Here is a 12,035-nt window from a genome sequence, read left to right on the forward strand (position 1 = left end):
TAAAACATTTCTTGCCCACCTTTCAGGGCAGGAGCCCTCCCAAGGCAGCTTACAGCGGTAAAATACATAAAAACAGTTAAAATATTAAAAGTGATAAAAACATAAAGACAATAAAAGCCAACAATAAAGCCAGCAACTATGATGAAGGCAGCAACAATAGCAGTCATATCAGGAGAAGGCCACTGTAAAATAGTATGTTTTTAAGGCCTTCTTAAAAGCCTGCAACAATGGAGCATGGTGGACCTCCAATGGCAACTTGTTCCAAATTTATGCCACATAGCACCCTTTTATGCAGGCATAATATGATTCAATGGGAAATTAAAGAGACCTTATTGGATTTGTGACCCTGGAAGGATGGAATTAGCAGTAACATTTTGAGTAAATGTAAAAATGTCTTAAATGTTTAACGTGTTTAATTTCACAATTCGAAAAGCTGAACTTTTCTGCAATATATGGTTATTTTACCATAGCAAGTTGTAAAAGTGGGACAATGCCTGTAACATCTGAGACCTAGAAATAAATTTTAAACAATTAAAGCAGCAAAAGCAATTCCAAATCTGCATTAATGCTCACTATAGGAATTAGGTATTACACTGGCTTGCTGATACTAATATTTTCCTCCAAGTAGTTTTTATAATTTATAGCTATTCTGAGTCAGTAAATAGTATCAGCCTAAGCAACTGCCAATTGTCATAACACCCAATAGCCAAATTCATTGAGAATGTGATAAGAGAGCAGCTTTTCTAAAAATGGAAAAACCACCTGCATAAACAGCACTCGATTTAACACAAACCATATGACTAACTTACTGTGCCTTGTGGGTTTTTCCTTGCAAGAATTAAATGTTGAAGAAAAAAGTAATATAAACGTAATCAATGCAATATTTAACTCCTGCTTCCTGCAATGAAAAGCCATACCTGCCAAAAGCTTGCTATAAAGAAACTGCATAAGATGACATGTCTTTATAAATCATCAGTTCCACTTGTGCATCAAACTGAATCAGCATCAAGTGTGTTTAAGTGATCCTTGAAAACTCTTTACCATGGGTCTCCAGTCAACTATGGCGCAAGTTCAGAAAAGTGTCTTGGCAAATGCTAGTCAGGAAGCAACCAAGCAACTTTATTCTCACTAATGCCACATCCCGAGTCCAGCTTGTTAGGCCTCATGGTGGGCCGCTGCGGGTGGGTGTGGTGAGGTGACATCCTCGGCCGCAATTGGCAGCCTGTGGTGGTTCCACCAGTGGTGGGAGGGGGAAGAGAGCCATCTTAAGCTCTCAGCACCTCTCCCAAATGCCTCTCCAACGCGCAGCTGGCTGCAGAGTGGGTGCCACGCGCTTCTGCAGCCGGAGAAACGTGGGCGGCGGCAGCACTCGCCCTGGAGAGGCGATTGACGATGGCCTTCCCTCCTTTGGGCGAGAGTGGCTATGTCTGGAGGACGGTGGTGGCGGCGGCGGCGGCCTCTCCTTGCCCGGATGCCAAGCAGCCGAGGTTTTTTGCCCCCACAGCAGCCGCAGTAGCAGAAGGTGCTCAATTTTTTTGCCCTCGGGCTCTGGGTGGTCTGGATCATGCCCACTCCAGTGATTCCAGCCTCATGGCCTGGCTGGCCCTAGCGTCCAGTCCAGACTTTCCCTCTTGCGGTGACCATAGGGCCACAGGATCTGTGGCATGGCAGAGACTCCAGGCATCTAGGCCTGAGCTTCTGGGGCCAGCTGGCCCGAGGTTTGGAGGGGGCCTTGGGGGGGGGCTTCCCCCAGCCTTAAGAAGGGTCCTTGGGAGGGGTCTCAGGGTGAAGGAGGTTATTGCCATCCTTAGACTGAACACCACTGAGTCCTGGGGCTGTGGAGGGGTGACCAAGAGATAACCCTATAGAGTTTGCAAAAAAAACCTTGTCCTCCTTTACGGGGGGGGGGGGGGTTATTACCCAACACCTATTCCCCTACTGCTGGGCACTCCATACTCCCCAGGATCCAACTCCTGCACCTGAGCATCTAGCCAGTGTTCCCCCTTAGAAAGGACAGAGGGGCAAGAAGGGAAGGGGCAAGGCCCCTCACCCTCCAGCAAAAAGGCCTCGATGGAGACATGAGTCTTTGTCAAGAGAGGGAGGAGGAACCTGATTTGGCACTGATTCTGGCCCGTGTGGTGGCCATGGAAAAAGACAAAGGGGTTATACCACCTGTACCTAGGCCAACCACATCAGGTGGGTCTCAGCTTAAACAGACTAGATGACAGACCCAGCGCACATTGCTGTTTTCCCTTTCAGAGCTTTTAGATGCAATTGAGGCATTTTCCAGCTCTGCCTTAACTCAGAATCCCACACCGGCTCCCCCTGCAGCTGCAGGTATGCCTGCTGCGAGGCAGGCATTAGGGTCAGTGGCAGCCTTGCTCACTGCATCTCCGGGGGACCCTGCTCCGACTGTCCCAGTTGCAGGTGAGACAACTTCCTGTAACACCTTCCACTGGCAGGGGTGGGGCCCAATGGGGCCATGGGGATGGTTCCCATGAATGTCGGCCCCTTGATGGCCCTTTTTTCCACCTACCAGAGCTCAAGTTGACCCAAACGCAGTTGGGAATGATGTTTTGCCTCAGGTAGTTATGCAGCCCCCACGTGTCCCAGTAATGCTGGCAGGGGGGGTGTCAGCCATGGCACATTCCAGCTCTGACGCCTTTGCTGCTGCGGGCACACTGGACACTTCCATATCCCCTCAGATACAGCCTGGACGTGACGCCGCACCCCTTTCGGGGCCCTCAGCAGGGCAACATGTGACACTACCAGAGGCTGGTCCACGACAGCCTTCTCCAGCAACGACGGCCTGTGCATCAGTTTGGCAGGGCCTGGAAGGCCCCGCCGAAGGGGTCCAGTCTCAATCCTCCCTGACACAGGCAGACCCATATGCCAATGTAGGGAAGGATGCCATACCCACCAGTAGTACATCTATACCGCTAGGTTTTCATCTTTTGCCTGCCACTAGGGATAAGATTTTATACAGAGAATTCATTTATGTTTTCTCCTTGTTATTTTGTGAACCTGACTCTAAGGATAAGAAGAAACTGGGTGATAAGGAACAAGACAAAGGCAGGCGAAATAAAGTTGCTCGCACCTGGGCCAATTGTCTGCCAGGCTTTCTGATTTATATGGGAGTATTACAACAAAAATTACCTGGGTGAGGGTGGGTCCTTACTAAATATTTAGATATGATTTATAGGGCTGTGGATAGGGGTGAGTGCTCCTTCCTTGTTCTCCTCGACCTTCCAGTGGCTTTTGAAACCATTGACCATGGAATCCTCCTGGACCGCCTGGAGGGGTTGGGCATTGGAGACACCGTATTGCGGTGGTTCCGGTCCTTCCCCTCCGGCAGGTACCAGGGGGTAGCACTGGGAGAAGAGGTTTCGGACCCATGGCCGCTCACTTGTGGGGTGCCACAGGGTTCCATCCTCTCCCCGATGCCATTTAACATCTATGTGAAGCCGCTGGGGGCGATCATCAGGAGGTTTGGGGTGCGGTGTCATCAATATGTGGATGACACGCAGCTCTACCTCTCGTTCAAATCTTCACCAAGGTTGGCTGTAGGATTGCTGTGCAAATGTCTGGAGATGGTGAGTGGCTGTATGGGGAGGAATAAGCTGAAGCTGAACCCTGACAAGACCAAGGTACTTTTGGTGGGAGACAAGGGGAGGTTGGGGCATGTCGACCTGGTGTTGAATGCAGTACGGCTACCCTTGAAAGACCAGGTCTGCAGCCTGGGGGTCATTTTAGACTCCCAGCTGTCCATGGAGGCTCAGGTGTCAGCTGTGAGCCGGACAGCGCTGTATCAACTCCATCTGATACGGTGGCTGCGCCCCTACCTTCCCGACCATCTGCTCCCATCGGTAGTACATGCCCTGGTCTCCTCTCGTTTAAACTACAGTAATGCACTCTACGTGGGGTTACCCTTGAAGACAATTCAGAAGTTGCAGCTGGTACAGAATGCGGCGGCTCGCCTGATTACAGGCAGCCGCCGGGGGGATCACATCACTCCAGTGCTGAAGTAGTTGCATTGGTTACCAGTTGTTTTCCGGGCCAAATTCAAGGTATTGGTTTTGACCTTTAAAACCTTATATGGTTCCGGCCCAGCCTATCGTAAGGAGCGCCTCCAGCAACACCAGACAGGCCGCTTAACAAGATCAGCCTCAGATGGCCTTCTCTCTGTCCCGTCAGCCAGGACAGCTAGGCTGGTGAGGACGAGGGTGAGGACGAGGGAGAGGGCCTTCTCTGTGGTGGCCCCCACTCTGAGGAACTTCCTCCCTAGGGAACTCCACCATGCCCCCTCTTTAATGAGCTTCCGCCACGCATTAAAAACGTGGTTGTTCAGGCAGGCATTTGGGGTGGGTTAGGGTATTTTTTATTATGTTTTTAATGTAGAATTTTGTTTTAACTGTTTTGTTGTTGTACATCGCCCAGAGTGGCTGGGTGACCAGCCAGATGGGCGATTAATGAATTTAATAAATAAATAAATAAATAAATAAATAAAATAAAGGGCATACTCCGAGTATGAGAGTGGGGCTTGGCTAGCCTATGATGAGGCCTTTCGTATGAGGGTTGCTCTTGACCCCTCCCTCCGCTGGGATGTCAAGGAACAGGATCCATGGCTTCAGTTCATGACTCCAGCTAGGCCAGGATTTGGCAATATATCGGACAGCGGTCATATTTTGGCCAAATATCCACCCACTTCAACCATTCGGCCGAATGTGGGGCAGGCGGTTCAACACCGCTTGCTTTGCTGGGAGTACAGTCCTAGAGGGTCCTGTTCCCGAAACCAGTGCCGCTTCAGCATGAATGTTCCATTTGCAGTGGGCAGCACCTGTGCACCACCTGTCCCAGAATCAAGGGTTGGCGGGGTCACACGCGAGATGGACAAGGTGGTAGGAAATCCGGGGGTGGGCAACAGCCTCCTCCCAAAGGGACCTAGCCAGGTTAAGATCGAGCCCCTGCGTCAACTCCTGGGGTGTTATCCACAGAGGGAAGATGCAGTCTACCTAGACCAAGGTTTTATGCATGATTTTAGAATCCCTTTTCAGGGTAAGCATAAAGCACAATTCTTTAAGAATCAGAACTCTGTTCTCAGTATGGCCCAGCTGGTAAAAGCCAAAATTGACAAAGAAGTAGCCTCGGGCGGGTTCTTGGCCTATTTACAGCACCACCTATACCTAACTTTCAGGTTTCTCCCTTGGGCATTGTTCCCAAAAAGGTGATGGAGGAATACAGGTTGAATCACAACCTCTCCTTCCCAAAGGGCGGTTCTGTAAATAATGAGATCCCAGAGCATTTGTGTTCGGTGCATTTTACTTCCTTTGATTCTGCAATATCCATGGTCAGGAATCTCGGGCATGAGGCATTGATGGGCAAGTGCAATATACAGTCTGAGTTTCTCATCTTGCCGGTCAATCCTTTGGATTTTGGCCTTTGGGGGTTCTGTTCCCAGGGAATGTTTTACCTGGAAAGGGCCCTCCCTATGGGATGCTCCATCTCCTGCACCATGTTTGAAAAGTTTAGCACCTTCTTGGAATAGGCAGTGAGAAATAAAACAGGGAGGCCGAGTGTGGTCCATTATCTGGATGATTTTTTGTTTGCTGGCCCTAAGGATTCTACACAATGTGCCGACCTAATGCAGGATTTTACCTCCATGGCGAATAAGCAAGGTGTCCCTTTGGCTCATGAAAAAACAGAGGGTCCATCTTCTGTTTTGATGTTTTGGGGGGTTGAGTTAGATACAGTCAACCAATGTTACAGGCTCCCAAATGATAAACTTTTGGTCCTCAGGGAAAAGATACACATAATAATGCATTCCCGCAAAATCACCCTGCACACATTGCAAGAGGTGGTTGGTCATTTACATTTTGCATGTCGGGTAGTTGCCCCAGGCCAGGCCTTCCTAAGAAGGCTCTGCTGGGCCATGCATGGACTGCAGCGACCGCAACACCGAACCAGAGTCACCTCGGCCATGCAACGTGATCTGGAGGTTTGGCTTCAATTTTTGCAGGAGTTTAATGGCGTCTCCTTCTGCAGGCACGAGTTGCTCCTGGAGGCCAACTTGCAGGTCCATTCTGCCCTGGGTCCGTGGGTTTGAGGGTGATTTGGGATAATTGTTGGTATGCGGAACTTTGGCCTGAGGGTTGATTAGCAGACCAATTGCCAAGGATTTAACATTTTTGGAGTTTTTCCCAATTTACGTAGCAGTGCACATATGGGCTGGCCAACTTGCCAATTCGGTCATTCACTTTTGGTGTGACAATCAGGCCACTGTCCATGTCATCAACACCCTGTCCTCCAGCAACACCAGAGTTATGTCGTTGGTAAGGGCATTCACGCTGCATTGTCTGAGACATAATATCTGGTTCTGTGCCCGACACATACCCAGCTTAAATAATCTGATTGCCAATGTTTTGTCGCGTAACCAGGTCAAACAGTTCCGGGAGTTGGCCCTTTGGGCATGTCCATTGCCAGACCCCATGCCTGCAGCACTGTGGGAGATTGGCAGACTGAGGCGGAGCTCGCCATGATGAACTCCATAGCTCCTAGCACCAGAGCTGCTTACAACAAGGCAGGTAGGGAATTTCATGATTTCCTACGCAATCAGCAGTTGCAACAGTAATGGCCCATCCCTGTGGGCCATCTTCTGCAATTCTGCTTAGGGATGTACGAAAGTCACTTACCTTTCCGCGGATTATGTTGATGGTGGGGAGGAGGCGTTCCGTCACTCCCCCCGGAATCCTCGACAGGGGGGGCGGCGATCCATTCCTCCCCCCGGAATCCTCCATGGCCGGCTGTGCTCCGTGGCAGCTCCGCGGAGCAGCCGGCCAGGCCCAGCCAAGCCAGAGCCGTCCGCAGCCGGATTTCCGGCCGTGGAGGGCTCTGGGAAAAATAAAAAACAAAAAACCGCGTACACAAATGGCGGCGGCTACGGCTACCGCCATTTGCGTTCCTTATTTTTGGCCGTCTTGGTCTACGTAAATATTTACGTAGACTATGACAGCAAAAATAAAGGGGAACGCAAATAGTGTAGCGGGCGCTATTTGCGTCCCTTTTTGATTCACCGTTTTAGCCTACGTAGGCTAAAATGACGAATCAAAAAGGGACGCAAATAGCGCCCACTACGCTACTTGCGTTCCCCTTTATTTTCGCTGTCATAGTCTACATAAATATTTATGTAGACTAAGATGGCCAAAAATAAGGAACGCAAAAGGTGGCGTCCGTGGCCGCCGCCATTTGCGTACGCGGGTGTGTGTTTTTTTAAACCCAGCCATGATAGGCCTCGTAAATCTTTACATAGCCTATCACGTCTTTTTTTGTTTTCGTTTTTTTAACCCCAGCCATGATAGGCTATGTAAATCTTTACTTAGCCTATCAAGTCGTTTTTGTTGTTGTTTTTACAAGACTGCAGATGGCGGCGGCAGCAGCCAGTCGGAAGACCAGCCGCCGCCGCCCGGAACATCCACCCCAGGTAAGTCTCGTCCCGGGGGGGATCCGCGGGGGGGGGGGGTTGGCAGGCCGTTCTGCCACAGAGTTCGGGGGGGCCGAATGCACTGGCATTTGGCCTCACCGAGATCCGTGGCGGAATTCTCTGACATCCCTATTCTGCATGTCTTGCTGGAATAGGGGGCTTTCAGCTAGGACTATCAGCGGCAAGCTGGAGGCTCTGGCCTTTTGATCTAAATTCAGAGGCATAGCTGATAGCACTCTTGATTTCAGGGTGTGGTGAGCCATGCAGGGTTGGGCTAGGATGTCACCCCCAGCAGTGGATTCCAGGCACCCTCTTTCTCCGGATATCCTCTTAGGACTCTGGGGATTGTGGCCATCCATATGCTCTTCGCATTTTAAAGCATCATTGTTTCATGCAGCCACCTTAACAGCTTTCTTTGGGGCTTTATGGATTTCCAAGCTGGTTGTGACATCGAAAGGTGATGTATCGGGTAGAGCTCTGCGATATTCTGACATCCAGGTCCTCCCCGATGTTGTTAGGATCTTGCTCCGGAGGTCCAAGACTGATCAGACAGGTAGGGGTGCCATGGTGTCACTTCTGCCAGCACAGGCTGAGGAACTATGCCCCATCAGGGCTATGACTGTTTTTCTGGATTTGAGAGGGCCCTCGGAAGGTCCGCTGTTTTGCCATTGTGATGGTTCTCCACTGACGAAATATCAATTTTGGGCTGTTACTAGGGCAGCATTGGGTACCCTTGGTCTAGGTAAATTTTGCCTTGGGACACACTCTTTCCGAAGAGGAGCCGCTTCAACGGCCGTGTCTTTGGGTTTCTCAAATGACCAGGTGAAGGCAGTGGGTAGATGGCGCTCCAAGGCCTTCAGGGCTTATGTCAGGCCTCTACCTTGATATGGTGGCGACCCCCTCCCCCCCCCAGTTTATTCCAGTTCTTACTGTTTTCTTGTTTCTTCTAGATTGATGGAATGGACGTGAACCCATGCATTTGCTCATATGCGGACACAGCATGGTGTTCTGGGCTGGTCGGAGGGCTTCCCGGTCAGCCTGCAGACCTCACCTCAGACTGTCCCGGCATGCCTGCATGTAGCAGCTTGGCAGTCACAGCATGCTGTGGGAGCACCTCCTACCCACTCTATTCCATTAAAGTTTGGTACACGTCTGCAAGTTTTGGTGCTGCATCTTGGGGGGGAACAACCTGGGTTGTTTAAAAGGCAAGGGCCTTATTTTGCAAGCATTGAGGGATTTTCAGGTTATTAGCTGCCGTTGGCTGGGGGTAACCATTGTTTGGTTGTGCTTGCTTCCCAAACTTTTCTGGCAGAATGTCAAGAACCAGCAGGCCGTTGAAAGCACTTGGCAGAAAGTTAACAGGGAAATAGCTCTGGGGCTATTTCAGCATGGAGATGGGGTTATTCCTCATCCAGAAATTTTACAGACGCAGGGGGAGCTCTATAGGCAGGACAGGGTGCACCTGTCCTAGTTAGGGAATGATATATTTCTGTTAGATCTGCAAAGGGGCCTGCGGGAAGTTCTTCAGTGCAGGTGGGGGGAGTTTGACTAAGCAATAGGCTTGTCACTCCCTGTGGCTGCTAGGACGGGCATTGGGGATGAGAATAGGGACGGTGAGCATTCAGAGGCATGGTTATTGTGACAGGTGACGCCTGAGGCCTCCCTCTCTGGGCTTCGCAGACCATCGAGGGGATAAGGGTTACCTGGGAGGCCAACTCACCCACCTCGTGTTGTGCAGCCCGGGCAGGGGTGACAGGGGAAGGCCTACCTCCCCCAAAAGGGGTAGCCCTGTGGGGTGATGAGATGACACGCCACCACACAGGCTTTGAATGTTTTCGCCCATGTCAGGGACAACTAGAGGCTGCCCCAGTTTCGTTACCCATCCTGTTTTCCCCCTTTGCAGATTTATCAATAAATGTGGACCAATTTGAACCCAAGAACCTCTCTTTATTTCCCCATGTCTGCTCACAACTGAAGACAGCTCTGAGTACAGTTCAGTGTGGGTGGAAATTCATGACAGAGCAATCCAAGACTAAAACCAGAATGTTTTGGCAGAAAACCTCAGTCCTGAGTCCATAAATGCAACATAATAATGGTGTTATGGCTGCTGGGTGACCATACTTTGTTAAACTGATTGGTTTATGTCCCCTCAATGGGAGCAGGCCGGACATGTTTTCCTGAATAGGCAATTTATCAGCAGGGGTGGGTCTGAGATAAGTGTTCTGCCAGGGGGTGTAGGAGACAGAACACAAAGCAGTTTGAATTTGGGGGCAAAGATGGGATTTTTTGAGCTGGAGTTGAGCCAGACTGGAAAGCAGCCTAGGAAGACTCAAGAGGTCTACACTCTTTGGGAATCCAATGCAAGTTCAGCAGTTTTGCTGCATGCAGTAGGAAAGTCTGGCTTCCAATATGCTTTGCCTGCATATGTTTAAACAAAACAAATGTTACAAAAACCCCAATATTACCAAAAGTCTACAGTGCTGTCTTATCCAAAGAAAACTACATCTAAGTGCATCCTCTGGATTTTTCACTGCTTGGGGAAATGGGGAGATCTTAACTGAGAATTTCAGCATTAGAGAAGCAAGGAAAAAGGAAGGGGGATCACATCAAAGCAACTCACCAGATTCACATTATGTCCAGATGCTGACAGATGTGGTTTGACCAAAGAGTTCTTACAATGTCACAGTTTACCAGAAGCCAAAGTAATTCCGAAGGCCACACGGCTGAACGCAGATGGCGACTCGCCATATTGTTTTGCCATCCAAGCTCTCAATTTTATGAGTCCCCCCCCCAAAATAAGTGATGTAGACAGGGCATCTCTACATGAGCGATTTTACTGCACACTTGTGATTGGTCACTCATGGAAGTTTATGAGTCCTTTACACAACGTCGTCAACCTCCTGGACATCTCTCACGCTTTCCCCCATTTATCCCGCTTTCAAAAAGATCAGAGATGAGGTAAAAAAATTTTTAAAGTGGGATATAATTCTGCCACTACATGGTGCTGTTTCACTGAAAATAAAAAGTGCCCTGGTACAGCTGCTGAGAAAGGGCGTTTTCAATTCCACATGGTGTTTGTTGTGTAAAGGAGCCCATTCGAATAGTGCCAGGGAAACTGAAGCAGAAAGCCCTGGTAAGGCTGTGGGATTTTTTTATAATGTAGAGATGCCCATGTAGTCAAGTGTATTATATCTCAATCTGAAATCGTACAACCTGCAGAAAGCTGCTAATGCTCTCCACTAGCCAAGTAAGGACATACCAGTAAACTCTGGGCGATACAGCCATATTAAAATCGAGAAAAAGTTACGTGTTTGAGAAGTGGAAGGTCCTACCTATTACATTGTTGACTATCCCTGATATAAAACACCATGGGAGACTCTATGGTGGGGGTAGCCAACAGGTTATAGGTGGGGGGGCAAACTGCCCCCCACTAGGCCCTCTGCATGCCAGATGACATCAGTAATGTTAGGGTATGTGGCCACACCCACTGACATCACCCCTTCCTCACCTATTTGGCCTTTCTCTGTGCTGAGAGAAGCGTGGAGAACTGGACTTGGCCAGCTCTGTGAAGTGCAGATTGGGGTAAGAGGAGGGAAGTCTAATCTATCACTCCGATAAGGAACCTGCACTGGAGGGAGGGAGTTATTTACATTAGGCTATTTCCCCGTTGCAGATCTCTTTATTTAAATTTATATGAAGTTGTTGCTCTTAAAATACAATTTCCTTGGGCTTTTTAGTTTGTTTAATCTGGGGGTATGGGTGCAATGCACTGCTGGAATGGAAACAGTTCAGGAAGAGGAGGAAGAGGCCGATGGAAAGCTTGTCTTTCAGCATCTCCTTCCCATCTCTTTCTGCTGCAGCCTAATGGAATGATTTCCTACAGAATCGTACTCAAAGTGTCATACTGCAATCTAAAAATGATCAAATCACAAAACAGTCAGTCATAAGAATGGAGTATCAAATGTACAAATGAAACTATCCCCAGTTACAGTTTACATCTGATATTTCATTCTTATGATTTGAGTGTTTTATGATCTGATCATTGAACATTCCAGATCAAATCAACTGTACTTAAGGGAAGCTTGTCTTAATCTGTACCAACTCTTCATCTGCCTACAAGTAGATTTACCTTTTCTCACACCCTGATCATTCTCACCAAGATGAATGACCATCACTTGAGGTGGTGTGGGGCAAAAGAGAAGGCAGGAAGAGGGGCACTTTGAACTGTGCCACTCCACCCCCTCTGTACCTAGCACACAGGCTTTCCAGCTGGCCCTCTCTTGCCTATCCCAAGGGGCTGGGTGGAAAAAGCACAACCCTGCCCATCAGCAAGAGTTGAGGCAGGGAACTGTCGGCATTTTGAGAACTATTTAACTTTAAGAACTGGTGCCTGAGTTAGTTTTTCCCTCTTCCCTCACCCTCCCCGTTTCCTTTTGTGTCCTGTCTTTTAGATTGCTAGCCTGCAGGTAGGGACTGTCTTGTTTAACTTACTGTATGTAAGTCACTCTAGGAGCCTTTTCAGCTAAAGATGAGGATAAAAATGCTTTAAATAAATAAA

At 49.1% G+C, this 12,035-nt stretch overlaps 1 protein-coding gene and 1 long non-coding RNA gene across 7 annotated transcripts in view; one reads left to right on the forward strand and one right to left on the reverse strand.

The window, feature by feature from the left end:
* Nucleotides 1-12,035, reverse strand: part of LMO7 (LIM domain 7) — a 202,771-nt gene that overhangs the window by 167,421 nt on the left and 23,315 nt on the right. The gene's annotated exons all lie outside the window — the stretch shown is intronic.
* On the forward strand, nucleotides 1,288-8,633 carry LOC146350361 (uncharacterized). Its single transcript, XR_014788837.1, has 3 exons — nucleotides 1,288-1,522; nucleotides 6,435-6,581; nucleotides 8,428-8,633. It is a non-coding gene; the product is annotated as an uncharacterized LOC146350361 (long non-coding RNA).

This window comes from Heloderma suspectum, chromosome 3 (assembly GCF_057233095.1).
Source record: "Heloderma suspectum isolate Gila_16-S chromosome 3, 16-S_ref, whole genome shotgun sequence".
NCBI classification, from domain to species: Eukaryota; Metazoa; Chordata; class Lepidosauria; order Squamata; family Helodermatidae; genus Heloderma; species Heloderma suspectum.